This window comes from Cinclus cinclus, chromosome 9, assembly GCF_963662255.1.
Source record: "Cinclus cinclus chromosome 9, bCinCin1.1, whole genome shotgun sequence".
Lineage (NCBI taxonomy): Eukaryota > Metazoa > Chordata > Aves > Passeriformes > Cinclidae > Cinclus > Cinclus cinclus.
The window spans coordinates 20,578,861-20,593,245 of NC_085054.1; positions in this window are offsets into that span (position 1 = coordinate 20,578,861).

Sequence of the window (14,385 nt, forward strand, 5' to 3'; positions counted from 1 at the left end):
TCTTTCAGCAGCAAGAAAGTGCCGTGTTGGGTTCTCCTCTTTCCCTTCTGCTGTAAGAAAAGCAAAGTGTTGCTTTTGTGCCTCTTGTCTTTACACACATGTGTTGAACCATACATTGGTCTTTGTCTTGCTGCATTTGAAATTCACTCTGGGCATTTTTCTTGGTGATTTAATGCTTGTTTATCTCTTTGCTTGGCTCCTTCATTGGCTCACAGTACCTGGACAGGTTTAATTTGTGAATTCAAAAAGTATGGAGGATGGGTTTTGTTGGATGCTCATGTGTTCTTTTTCTGCTTATGCCATTGACTAATTATATTAAAGGGTTTGTGACAAGAGAGGAAAAATGGCATATAAATCTATTTCAAATCTGTGTTGAATAAATTTTTTTGTTACATGCTATTTATTTTTTGCCTTTTTGTGATTGGACTGAACTCTGAGAAAAAAGTCCTGGTAAAATCATGTGTCTTACTATTGTCTCTGGGATAAAGAAGCCTGTCAGAATAAAATAAAGACTAACTGAATCTTCACTGACTTTGAGACTGCAAGAAGTTTTGTCCTTTTTACTGTGAAAGCCTACATGATGCATAGAGTTGGAAGATTAATTACAGACAAGAGAGGTAAATTGTTACCGTGTGCACACCCTGTCAGTTTTGGGTGAGAGCCTACTCTCAGCTGGTTTCCCTTTTAATGGCAGAAGGAAGTTCAGCTTGTTTATAAACTGTAGGTAACATGCAAATGGGAACCCATTTCTCTAGACCAAGCCCTTGCCAGTTCAGAAGTGAATCCCTTGGCCCCAGAGCAGGTGCTGCAGCAGCAGTGGAGGAGATACTTCACTGTTTTTTGAGCCCACTTGTTCTTGAATGAGCTTCAGTTTTGGGGGTTGTGGGGGCATTGCAGCAGGGGCATCAATGACCAAAGGGTCTGAGCTCTTGATTCCTTGGTGTTTAGGAACAGTTTGTTAATTGTCTCAATGGTAAGTCACAAAGATGCCAGTGAAGGGCAAGGCTTGTTCCCTGGATCAGCCAGGGGAAACAGGGGCATTTGCTCCTGGGTAGGTGACAGGCTGAGACTGTGGTGGAACTTGGTGTTCTAGGCTTCAACATACATTGGAATTCCCCTTCTTTCCCCCTGCATTTCAGGCCGAAGCCTTGAGAGCTGGTGGTTTTAGGTGAGAAGTTGAAGGGTGCCAAGCCACGGTTGTGTCCTGGCCCCTGACACAGAGTGCTCAGCAGGATCTCTCAAGGTTTTGCAGAGCAATATTCAGAGGTAGCTATGAGTGATTATCCTGTTTCCTTGCAGGAAAAGCCACAAATGCCCACAAATTGGGTCCTTCCAATTATAAAGTAGCCTGAATTAATCATTCAGCTGTGTGGCACAGCTCTCTCTATATTCTGATAAATGGGAGTAGATTTTCTTCACTGGAGCTGATGGCATATCCTTCTCTCTGTGCATTTGCTCCCATTTTGTTTTCTTTTGGCATGAACTAGAGTAGAAACAGAAAAGGCCTGCTTGATCTCTATGATCTGCTGCCCTATTAATGCAGGATTATTTCCTCCAGTGCTCTGTGAGCATGGTGACACAGAGAGCATGGCTTGCCTGCAGCCTTTGACTGTGCTCCCCCCAGCGAGGGCACATTCACATGATCCTGGCTCTTCCTTTTGCTTGCAGCTGCCAGATCATGTCTAGAAAAACAAACAAAAAAAGTATCCAGCCCCAGTCTTGAATGCAGCTGAAATGTTTTCTTGGTGACATTTCTCTTTGTCAACAAATTGCTTATCACTTAAGTGTTGTGTTGTGATCCACATCCCAAAGAGAAGAGATCTGCTGCTGAGAATGGGGGTGGGGGAAGGAAAGCCCAGGAGAATGACTTATTTGAAAATGTGAGCACGGGCTTTATGAACAATGATTCTTTGTTGGATCTTAGCTCTAAGGTGCAATTTTGGTTGTATGATAATGCAGAAAGTGTTTTAAGTCCTTGGGGAGGAAGCTGCTTTTCAGGTGGTGTCTTGCTCTTCCCTCATTATTGTAATGCTGTTCCTGAAGCTTTGTGTCAGTCATGCTGTGCTGCAGCATGTGAATGCTGGGGGGTGATGGAGATCAGATCCAGGTGGATCCCTCTGTTTTGTTTTGGTATACAGCTGAATTCTTGACATTGGCTTCTTGTTCTTCTAGCACCTTGTTTTTCACAGAGCTGCGCTGCTTGGGAGCTGGGAGCCCAAGGGCTAAAGTTTGCTTCTAGGTACAGTTACCTGATTTTTTTCACACTGGAATCAGAATCAGTCCTTAAGTACATCACATGTATCTTGCCTTGGATTGCCACTGTGGCAACTGGTTAAGTAGTGTTTGGGGATGTAAGATGAATCTCAGTTCTTGTACCCTAAAGGATAGTGATGCAGATCCATTTTTTCTGTCCTGCCCAGTAAGTGTCAGTATGTAAATGCTTTTCAGAAAAAACACCCTGAGAGGGCAGGGCAGCTCCTTCTGTCCAAGTCTAGCAACCTGCTGAGGAAAGAGAGGTGTCAAATACCTTTGAAGCTCAGCTCCTACAAGCCCCTGCTGAGTGCATTGCTGTAGCTGAGAGAGCTCAGATCATAAACTTCAGCCTCCCCTCTCAAAAGGCAAAGCATCCTTGAGGAGTAACAGTGCTGCTATTTATCAATTTGTGTGAGAATGAAGCCTGAATACTATGAGAGCTGAAACACTAATTAAGCCAATAAATTCCTTTGTCTTTTTGGGTGTGTTTGCAATTAATATGCAAAATCCCATTGATTCCAGCAACTCCATAATTCACGGTGCAGCGTTATTACATATTGATGGCATACCCTGTGAAACATCCAAAAGACACTGCTGTGCATAGTAAGAATCCTGCTGCGATCCCAGGTAAACTGTTACAGGCTGGGTGAGTCACGGTGCTCCACCAGGTTCTTCCAAAAGCTTGGCTGTCAGTGGAGGAGGTAGGAAGACCACACAGAAATGTGTCTCTGCTGAGCATACGCTGTGTCTCAAGGGCCATTTGTACTTTTTATTGCTTTCAGAATTACAGTGGAAAAAAAAAAAAGGAAAGCTGTTCCAGCTGATCCTAAAAAAAACAAAAAGGCTGAAATGGATGCAAATAGATCATAAAGGACACATGTATTTCGATCCAAGTAAGGCAGTTCTTTAAAGCTGCCTTAGCTTTAATTTGCATCTGATGGGGCAATCTAAATAATCTTTCCTCAAGGTTTGTTCAAAGCTATGAGAAGGGAGACAGGACAGGAAGGCTTCTGGGAGATGGAACACTTTCACTCTTCCAGGGGACCATTGTTTTGGCATCCTAGGACAGAACAAGAGTCCTTGACCACTGAACCCTGAAGTTCTGCCTAGAACTCTCTGCCTAGAACTGCCTTTTGCAGCATCAGAATAAGTTCTATCCAAATATTTTTCAGCATCCTTCCTTAAAGCAGCAAAATCAGGAGGACACTGTAAGGAATTATTGGCTCTTAGAATATTTAATTGAGAGGGCTGCCTACATGAGGCCTTGTTGCTGTTTTTTCTTACATTTGGACTCCTTCACATCCCCAGGTCTGAGGCAGGTCTGCTCTCAAGGTGGAAGGGCTCAAGAGAAGAGGTGTGGTTGGAATAGTAAATAGTCTTCATGGGGTTGGTCTGATCCCCATCGAAGCAGGTGGGCAGGTGCCCAGTGGCCTTGGTGAAGCAGGAGCCTGGTTAAGCTTAATCTTAGGCTGGGGTTTTGTGGTGGTGATCTTTTTTGTTGCTGTTTTCAGTTCTCAGGAAATTTCTCAGGAAATCATGCCAAGTTCTCTTGGCATGATCAATAAACCTCTGTATTGATATGTGCTGCCTCTGGAACAGAGCTTGGCACAGATGTGCTTTTAGTTCAGAACAGCACAAATCAAATACACAGTTTCTGAATTAATTTGCGGTAGGTGTTTTCTGACAACAGCAATTCAGATTTGCTCTTCCTGTTCCCACTGCCATCATTCCAAAAGAAAAAAAAATTAAAAAAAGGAGGCAATCAGGGTAAAACTGAAGCATTTATAGATACATTTGAGCCCCATGTATGCAGAAATTGTATTATGACAGCTTTTAGAGAATGGAAGATGAACAATATACAGGATGCTATCTCTGATTTCAAAGTTAGCATCTTTGATTTCAGGAACAATGATAAAGCAGAATTCTTGATAGCTTGTCCAAGCTAATTTTCTTCTGAGTTAGTGCACTAACTACCTACCTAGCCACAAGCTGTCCTTTTGCTTTTTCTTTTCTATTACTGAACTAATAGGACTGCCAAGCTTTACTTTCTAGATGTGTCTTAAATGGGAAGCAGTTTGTTTCATGGAAGAAAGATGCTTGGGGAATCAATTTATGCCAGCTTCTAGCCACCAGAAACCTCTGTGCTGCAGCAGAATTGAAACTGAAAAATGGAGCTTGCTCTTCATACTAGATTTCTCAAACTACTTTCTCCAAGCAATAGAGGAGCAAACTTGTCAGGTAGGCAGTGATTTTTGAGGTATCTGTATGTGTTTATCACTTGGTTCACTTCTGGAAATCTCCAAGTGAAATACAGGAGCCTGAATTACTTAAGGTCAAACGAGGTGAATATAACAGTCCCCTCTGGCCTAAAATAATCCATTATTTGTGCTGTCAAATGGAAGTGTAGACAATGGCAGAGATGACTTTTAAAAAATTTGTCTTAGCTCTTACAAACTGGTGGTGGATGGGAGTGAAGTGAGAGGAGTGAAATGATTTTGGGGTAGGATTGAGCAATCGTCTCTGTCTACAAAATGAGGTCCATTTCCGTCCTCAGACCTTTCTACAAGGCACAAATACAAGGGCAAGTCTTCTGGGAGCACAGTGGCCTGGTGATTTCCCATGTGGTTCCCTGCAGGCTTCTCTGTGGGTGGCAATTCCTTAGGCAGGCATCAGAGTTGGCATCAGGTAATGCAGAGAAACCATGGATTTAACAGATGTGAATCTTCTTTTCTCTCTTTTCTTCCTTGTGAGTAAGAAAATATCTGCAATTGTAGCAATTGAGACATTCAAAACTGTGGAAATACTATAAACACTGATCGTATTATTTGGTTGAATACAGCAAACTCCAAGCCTGCTGGGTATTGTACCAGGAGACCAGTTATGGATGGTACATTGCCAGGAGGAACGGTGTTGTGTGGGACAGTGCCAAAGTGTGTCCTGTGCTCTGCTCTGGTCAGTGCCATCATTAGTGCTGGGATTCATTAAGCAGAAGACCTGTTTGTTAAATCTGCAGATTGCATAAAGGCACAGAAAACTATTAACCTCAAAGTGGCTTTGACAAAGCAGATGAAATAGATGTAAAAATACCAGGAGAGAGTTAAAGAGATGCAAGTAGCCTCTACCTGGAGGCAGTACATGGCATGGACATGTGCTAGAAAATCATAAAGGATGGTCCTTAAGGACAAGAGAAGAAGGGAAATGTGTTACTGAGATAATTTTGGTCAGGAGAGAGTGTGGGCCTTGAGATGTAGTAGCGAGGTCAAACAGAAAGGGAATTTTTTGGGTGGTGAGGCATGGGAGTGGCATGAGTGCCTGGGAAGGCTGTGGGTCTCTGGCACAGAAGGACTCTAAGAGTGCACAGTGATCCATCAGACCTGGCTGCAACACAGCTGTGTTGGGGTGGGGAGCTGAGCCAGACTCCTCAGACCATATGCACTATTGATTTTCCATCACCCTTCCTTTCTCCATGGATCTGCAGAGATATATACACCCATCTGCCTGCCTGTAATAGAACCCTCGAAAAATGAAATCTGGTGTGTTTCTGTGCCCCCAGCAATGCTCTCTCTGCCCACCAGAGTGACTCCATCTCTGTTAGGCCCATTTTGGAGGGGGAGGTGGAGGTAGGTGTGGTGATGGCGTGTGGGCAGAGTGATGCTGGTGGAAGGACTCTTGCAGGGAGTGAGTTCCTAGAGCTAAGCTCTGTTATCATAGCTCCAGACTGCCTTGATGTCCAGGATCCCCCAAGTCCTACTGAATGACTGTGCAAAGGTGTTCTCACCACACTGGGTGCTCTTTTGGCATAGCTTCTACAAATCTGACCATGTTGTTTCTGCATCTGAGCACGTTATTTCTGCATCTATGGTAAGAAGATGGAAATATGGACCTGCTGATCAGCAGGAATCTAACACTCAGGTGCCTTTGAAGTTCATGGATAAGAGAAACGTAAATACCTCTGAGCTCCAGGAGTGCTGTGTGTATGTATCTGATGCACCAGCACACAGCTCCATTCACCACAAGCAGGACTGAACACTCAGTGTTTTTACCATAGTGTCCCACACCAAGTGAGGATGCCTCTGAATTTTTTACTGTTTTTTTTTTTTTTTTAAATCTGTATAACCTGCAGATTATATGTTAAAAAGCAACCAGCATAACCTGAAGTGTTTCCCTCTGTAACTTGCTGTTGGTAACTCTGCGGGTGATGCAGAGGTTTATCTCAAAGCTATCCCTGCCCCTTAATTTTCCTGTTCCTATTGCCTCTTTGTTCAGCATCTCTGGCTTTGTGGGGGTTTTCTGAGGTCTCCTCTTCAAGTCCTAATGCACTTCCAGGTGTGTCAATCCTACATGTGGAAAATACAGCGTTCACTGAAAGAAAACTTTGAGATGTAAAAGGAAAGGGAACAGCATAGTCTGGGTATCCTGCTTGTGGATTTTTTTGTTCTTCCCTCCTATCAGCTCAGATTATCAAATGAAAAAATGCTAATATTTATTTCAAAAGAAAAAAAGAAACCCCACTGTAAAAACATTCATGCCTTTCAAGTCTCAGCTTGAGTTTGCTTTGGCTTCATTCACTGACCACCCTTGTTTCCATCCTGGGCCAGAGCCGCTCTGTTTAAGCCTCTGCAGGACAAGCTTTACAGTGGTGGTGCTGACTCACACTTCACTGAGAGTCACAGGCAGTGACTCCTGTGATGCATCAGCTGCCACCAGACCCCTGTTAGCCAAGCAGGGCAGATCCCAGCGCCTGGCGGGGCTCAGCCTGCCGCAGGAGCAGGAGGATTCAGTGCCATGAGCCACTGCTGCCCTGGCGCTGGGCTGAGCATCACACGGTGGGGCAGCAGTGGGATTTGTGACAGCGACTGAGATGAGATCATTGGGAATTGAAATCAGATTCAATTGCGTTAGAAATTCATGTTAGATAAAGCCAGCGGAGGTGCTGCAGAACTATACATACATCTGCTTAATATATTTATTACATATCCCTCCTGGATTGATTCTGGGCTTAAATAAATAAAAAAAAAAGTTTATTTTTCCTATTCTCTGTTACTCATCTGGTAGTTTTGTAATATTTAGCTCTTTCTCACTGTTTGACTGGATTTGTGAACCTCCCAGTTGTGTCAATAAAGTGATCAACAGAGAGATGGAGTTAGACTTGGCAGGGAGGTAGCGTGGCAGATTTTCCTGCTCCTGCACACCTCAGGTCTGGTGTCACTGGCAGTCACCACAGCAGACTAAACTGACCTGTGGACAGCTCTTCTGTGCAGCCCAGTAGTAACACTGGTTAAAATCTGGCATTAGCAGTGTAGCTTGGAGTATACTTCAAGGCTGCTTGACTTGCAATATGCCAGCAGAGTACAGTGTAAAAGCCATGCCTGCTTTGTGTGCCCAGAGGGTTCTTCCTCCAGTCTCTCTTTGGGGTCTTGTGCTGCCTTGCTCCTGGCTCACAGGGATTGCATTTATTTTGGTGATAGCAGCATGCAGGGTTGTAGAGCTATTTGTGACTCATGGAGTTATCTGGACTTTATTCAAAGGCTGCTGGAACCCAATCCTAATTAACGTGTTTTAGGGGATCTTGCCTGAGCAGGGAGGCTGGACAAGATAACCTCCAGTGGTCCCTTCCAACCATGACTGTTCTGTGATTCTGTAATCTATACCACCACCAGAGAAGCTGAGAAGGTGATAATAAAAAAATATAAAGAATAAATGATGCTAAGCACTGCGTTATTCTAGAAAGAGCAGAGGAAGGCAGAGGGCACTGTAAATATCCTTTATGTACATCCCTATGTAATCCCAGTGGTGTAGTGCAGGAGGGGACACAGAGCCTTGGGGTTCACCCAGCCACTTCTACAAAACAAGATGCATCAGCAGCAGTGTGTGCTAGAGCTAAGGCATAATTAAACACCCCCAGGTAGTTTAAATGAGATGTGTACATTTAGAAGATAGTTTTTAGCGGATCATGTAATCATCTGACTGGCAGAGAAAACAAACAGCTGTGGCTTGTGCTTTCCAGCACTGTTTGCACAATGAGCATCGAGGGTGCATTGGCTGTGGGTCCAGAAGTGTATTGTGCTTGTGCAAGGATGTCAGGGTTTCAGGCTGGTGCCTGCCAGTCTCCTTCCCTATCCTGGCAGGTGGAACTCACCCCTTACTCTCCCTCCATCAGGGCAGGGTGACAGAGGGCAGCTGGGGCTGTGGTCTGAAGCACCTTCACTTACCAGCCACCTCCCTCTCTTGATGGGGGCTGGCACTTGGCAAAGAGCAGCCAGACAAAGCCTGACACCTGAAGCTGCTCTCACTGTCGTGGCAAGGATGCCGGAGCTGATGGTTGAGGTACAACTGCCTGAAGTTCAGGGCTTGGTGATTGTGCGACTGAACCATCGTGTTCTAGAAAGCAACTGTCCCATCAGCTGGGAATTCACCCATCATGGGTGGGGCTGTTGAATTGAAAAGGCAAATGTGTTAGTTTGACCCTACAGCAAGGTGGTTTCCTCAAGTCCTGAGCTGCTGGAGCTGTTTGAAGCCAGACTTTGAATTGTTACAATAATAACAGGATTTGCACGTGGTGACCACTCATCAGGTATGAAGAAGAAACTTCCCGCTGAAGGGGCAGCTGCCTTCCTCCCAGCCTGTCAGAGCTGTTAATTTGCTGCAACTTAATCACAGGGCACTCCTTGAGCATTTCCAAGGAGAATATCTGATGAGAATGTGCATAAGGCTCTGGAATTCGGTTTCAAGCCAAAAATGAGGAAAGAAAAGTTTACCTGCAGCACTGTGAGCTCCTATTAAGACTCAAAATGGCTAAACACCGTGTGGAAGTGCTGGCAGCCTATTCCAAACATATTGAAGCCTGTGTTTTTGCTCCAGCAAGGAACAGGAGACAAGCCCTTTTGGTGCCCATCCCCTGTGCACTGCTGGGGTGCTGCACTGGCGCTGACCTGCTGGGACCTCACAGAGTTTGGGACAATAGCCTTTGGCAGTATTATGCTAATTATTTTTACAACCTTGAAGAGATGAACAATTCCTCAGTAGGATCATTGTGTTTTCCTCATCCAGTCTTCTGCAGAGCCTCTGCAATAGAAACCTGCAGAGCAAGAGGCACCCCTTGATGTCACCCAGCCTCTTGTTCTGCAGGTTTCTGCTGCAGGGACTCTGCAGAAGGTGGGATGGGGAAATGCAGGATCTGTCCAGCAGTCAGCTGTCTGATGTGGCAGCAGTACCCTTGGTGCTGGGGGAGATCGTCCTTGCCTGTGGAGACAGGAGGGAAAAAAGCCTCTGTTCCCAAGGGCAGTGCTGGAGATGCCGGCCAGAGTTAGTACTGGCTTGATGGCTCCTGACTGTAGCAGGACAGGAGCCTGGAGGTGGTTTAACTGTGCCTTTGCCATCACCATGGTGTTCTTTGTGTTCTTGGTGGTGTTGTGAATTAAGGGACACTGTTAGGATGCCAGGTGGGGTGGTCGGGTGAGCTCATTGCATCGCAGCCCTGTGACTGCAGGGAATGTGCTTCCCTGCCTAGGAGCTTTGCTTCAATATTTACAGAACACATTGACACATGTTTTAAAACCTTCAACTGGAATGAGCAAGACCAAATACTGCTCTCAGAATGTCACCGTGTCCTTTTTTAGAGACAGTGGGGGGGGGGCTGGTTGTGGGGCACAGAGCTCTTTTGAGAGCACAGTGGTTTGAGGGGAAGCTGAGTCTAGCAATGAATGGGCTTTTGCATAGGACAGAGGTGGGAGACATGGAAGAGAAGGGATGCTCAGGTCTGTGGGAGTAGAGTGGAACACAAAGCCAAGAACCAGATTGAAAGGCTGTGTAAGGAGATGTCCCAAAGAAAGCAAAGACCGGTTTGGGATATAAAATGAATTGACTTTGGGTCTACCAAGGAGTCTTTAGAGATACAGCAGTGCACCCTGACTGGGAATAGCCCTGTCTTGCCCAAGGGGATTATCCAAGGGAACCCTGAGAACCACCTTGAAATATCTTCTTGGTCCCAAAATACTTGATTCCCAGCATAATCATTGTCATGAATATTCCATGCTGGGAAAGCTTGATTTTCCTAGGCATTAAACAGACAGATGAGCAAAGGGTGGTGTCAGCTAAACACTTCCAAAAGCTGGTATGGATGTTTTAGGTGGACTTAGCTTTCTCTGAAATCCAGTTTGGGGTGCATATAGATGCACAGTGTTGAGCTTAGTGTCTCTTCAGAAGGGGAAAGGGACTAGAGCATTACTTTGCTATTCATTTCCAAAGGCAGGATGTACAAACAATATCAATATTTATTAAACAGCTTTGTTTATCCCAGGTTTGTAACAAAGAAAGTGACTTAGATTGTGGTGTTTGTCCTCTTTTCAGTGTCCTATTCATCACCTGGCTTTGCAGATTTTTCTTAGTGCATGTATTATTTCCCTATTTTGAAGACAGCTTTATCCCAAATATCTTAAAAAGGGAAAGCAGCATTTGATTTTTGGTTGCCTCAGTGGTTTTAACATTTCTGCTTTTAGGAGTCCCTTAAAAGAGTCTGTGATAGACAGCAGCTCTCACTACCCAGGCTTACAACAGAAGCTTTGTTGCCGGATTTTGCCCTTCCACTCTTCCTTCCTTCTCCTCAGCTGCTTTAAATAAACAGGGAAGTTTTAAGTTCAATAGGACCAGTAATTTTACAAAATCTCCTCCTATGAATAGCTTATTTTTTTTTCACTTCAGCTTAAATCTGATTTCAAGTGACATCAAGAATAAGAAAAATATTCAAAAACCCCCAAAGTCCACTTACAGTGTTGTAAAAGTGTCCAGCCAGCAGTTTCCACAGCAGCAGCTTTGCTGGAGGCTGTTTGTTGTGCCCCTTGCTGATGGGCACATGGAGAGTGCAAAGAGGGAGTTCTAGAAATCTCCTGCACTACAGATGTGAGAATTTAGGTATTTACCCTTTTTTAAAGATGCAAAAAGTCACTCCCAATGTATGGGGACTCTGCCACTGCTTGTTGCATCCTTACACAAGACAGAAACATACTGTAAGGCATGCTGCTGCTGCCTCTGAAAGATCAGGACTGTTACCAGCTGCTCCCTTTAAATTAATTTTCCCAAAGTCAGTCACAACATGAACAGAGCGATGATCCCAATGACACTTCCCGAACAATTAGCACCGGGAGCAAGGGGCACCAGAGGACTCATGCCATGTTCTGTGCTGTGTGTCTTCGGTATAAATAGCCTGGCTGGAGGATCTTCTGCCCAACATTATGATGAAAGGGTGATTTTATGTTAATTCAAGCTGTCAGTTGTGTTTGAAACCAGGGACACTAGAGCTTGCTGCTCTGCTTCGATCAGGAGTGCTGGACTGATTAATCTGAACATCGGGCAACAGGAGGGCTGCTCATAGCTGGCTGGTGGCTCATGGGGTGGGCAGTGTTGGGCAGGTAGCTCCTATGTACTTCACAGACTGCCTGCTCTATCCTCAAGTGTGAGGAGAGGCCATGCTCTGCACGTGTGGATACAACCAGGATAAGGAGCACTCCTTTGGAACCGTGGGGGCGGTGACCTTGTGATGAGGCACCAAGGGAGACCACAGGGCTGTCCCATCAGGAAAGGTCCAGGATGATGTACCAGCCAGCTGGGTTGAAAGTGCTCAGCAACAGCCTGGCTCTGGCAGTAACTGCTGACAAGCCCAGCGGTGCCTGTGGTTTGCTGAGCTTGATCTCCAGGTGCTCTGCAGGGCAGGTTGGCAGCCACAGTGACCTGCTGCTGGTCTTAGAGGAACTGCATTTACAAGAGGATACTTGGCCATCACAGATCTCATTCCTGCACTGCCTTCCACAGGCAAAAGTTTGTGGAAAGGATGTAAAGCCCTTGGGATGGAAAATGCTACTTACAGTGCCAGTTCACTGAGTCCTTGGCAGAGGTATGGTCCTTACTACATAAGAATTAGCACCCAGCCAAAATGACTCAGACTAAAACTTCTTCAGAAAGTCTCTTAGTGGATGGTTTTCTTCTCATTCCTTTTCTGTGTTTTGACCAGTTGTGGGCCAGTGGAAGGAGAGAGGAAAAAGTGTATAAACCAGTGGGAACATCACCCTGCCCAAGGCAACGTGCTGAACGAACTTCAGAGGAGGCACTGAGAAAAGTGCCAAAAGTTGCATAGGCAGAGATCCACAGTGATTTGTGTTAATTAGCTAACGAGCAGTACACCCAGACTTACAGACCTCTCAGCCTTTACCTAGTAGAAAGACCAGTTGCAGTGTTGAGGTCAAGAGTCAGGGTCCACCCTAAGTGGTGGCAGAATGCTTAGAGAAAGATCCCAAGTACTGAAAGAGACTGATAGCAAAGGCTGGTGGAAGGGCAGCCCTCACCTGCTTGCACGGCCTGTGGAGTTTTTGCTTGAGTCACTCTAGTGGGGAGAAAATGTGTGAATGTGGAAATTGGCTGTGGTGTGTTGGAGCTCAACTCTTCCCATCAATGGGGGCTCCTAGCTCAGGCTTTTAAGGCATCTGGTCCCTCCAGCTCATCTTTTCAACTTTAATAAGAGATGTGCATGTGCTTCCCCTTCCCCCCAATGCGTTACATTTTCAGATCAAATTTAAAAGTAACCTCTTTAATATTGAATTATTCCTGATCTCTATTGTCACTTCTAGCTGATTAGTTTAAGGACTGTGCCTGGTTTGTTTAATAACCTCTTGACACTAAACAAACAATCCTGAAAAGGGAACAATTTGCAAAACAGAAGGAAAACAAATAACCTACAAGGGCATCCTCTTCAAAATAGAAAGACTGATTACATTAAAATGGCAAAATAATTCCGGACATTAAAAGAATGTATATAGATATTGGCTTATCTATATTCAAGGAAGATTTGAAAACACCGCAAAGTTAAAGTTTTCATTAGTAGTACAGTGAAATCTCTCAATTAGAATTCCTGAAGCATATTAAATGGTATTTAGTTTCTAACTCAATGCATCATTTTCTGTTAAATAATTGATCGTGGTGCAGAGATTGTGTTTGTGTAGTTTAAGAAAGCGATTAGAGCAAAGAACATTTGGTGGGAAAGTTGCATTGATAACTGCGACACTACTCCAGCCATGCTGTGGAGGTGCTCTCCCTGCAGGGCTGGCCACTGAGGTGGGCACTGAGAGAATTTTGGGCAATAAAGGCTCTACTGGACCACAAGGAACTTGTCTTGAACACAGTGAGGAGAGCCTGGTGCCTTGAGGGACACAAACTGCCCAGGGACAAGATGCGGATGGGAGGAGGGAGAACTCCTCACCCCAAAACCACACTGATGAATGCAGCAAAGGGTAGAAGGCTGAGACTCCAGAGATACTGAGGGAAGACCTAGTAAGGAGCAATAGGAGTCCTGGCAAAGGCCAGGTGTAATGAGGTTAGCCTGGAGGACAAAACCATCACTAGGCACTGGCACCTCTGTGACCAGTGCCTGAACCTCAGGGCTGTTATTTTTCTGTGTGACATTAATTTACCCTCTACCCACTTGGTGCCTGCAGTAGAGGAATACTGTGATGTTACACCTCTCTGTTACCATAGCACGAAATACTCTGTCTTCAGAGGTGTGCACTTAAATAATATTTTGAAATGCTTATTTCAGTGTATCCCTCAGCCGTGTTTGGACTAGGAAGGGTTTAATCTTCCTTTATGACTCTGCCATGACTAGCATGGTGCAATTGCAGCCACATGGAAGGTTCTGGTGGAATTCCCACTTGTCTGAGGTCAAACCCAAGGCTTCTGTTGTGCCTTTTATGTGGATAGGTCTCCTTGGAAACTTGCTGCCTAGGTGAGCAAAGCCATCTTCTGGGCTGCCCAAACACCACCCAGTTCTTCAGGGCTTCACCCCGTTTTACTAGGTATTTAGGCTGATTGAATGGCACGACACAAAGCCAGTAATGTCTAACCACCAAGACTTTAGGTAGCTTCTCCCCCCGCTCAAGTTTTTAATTTTGATTTGCTTATATTCTTTAATGAGATGCAATTACAGTTTCAGTGTAGTAGGTAGGAGGCTTTATATTTGTACTGCTTTGTAGTAAAGACATAATTACTGCGTTTATGAATCAAATCCCTTTATGTATCATAAATACTTATTAAAACAGCCACTGGCAATTTTACCTCAACATGTTTCTTCATGAAGTAGGATTTATT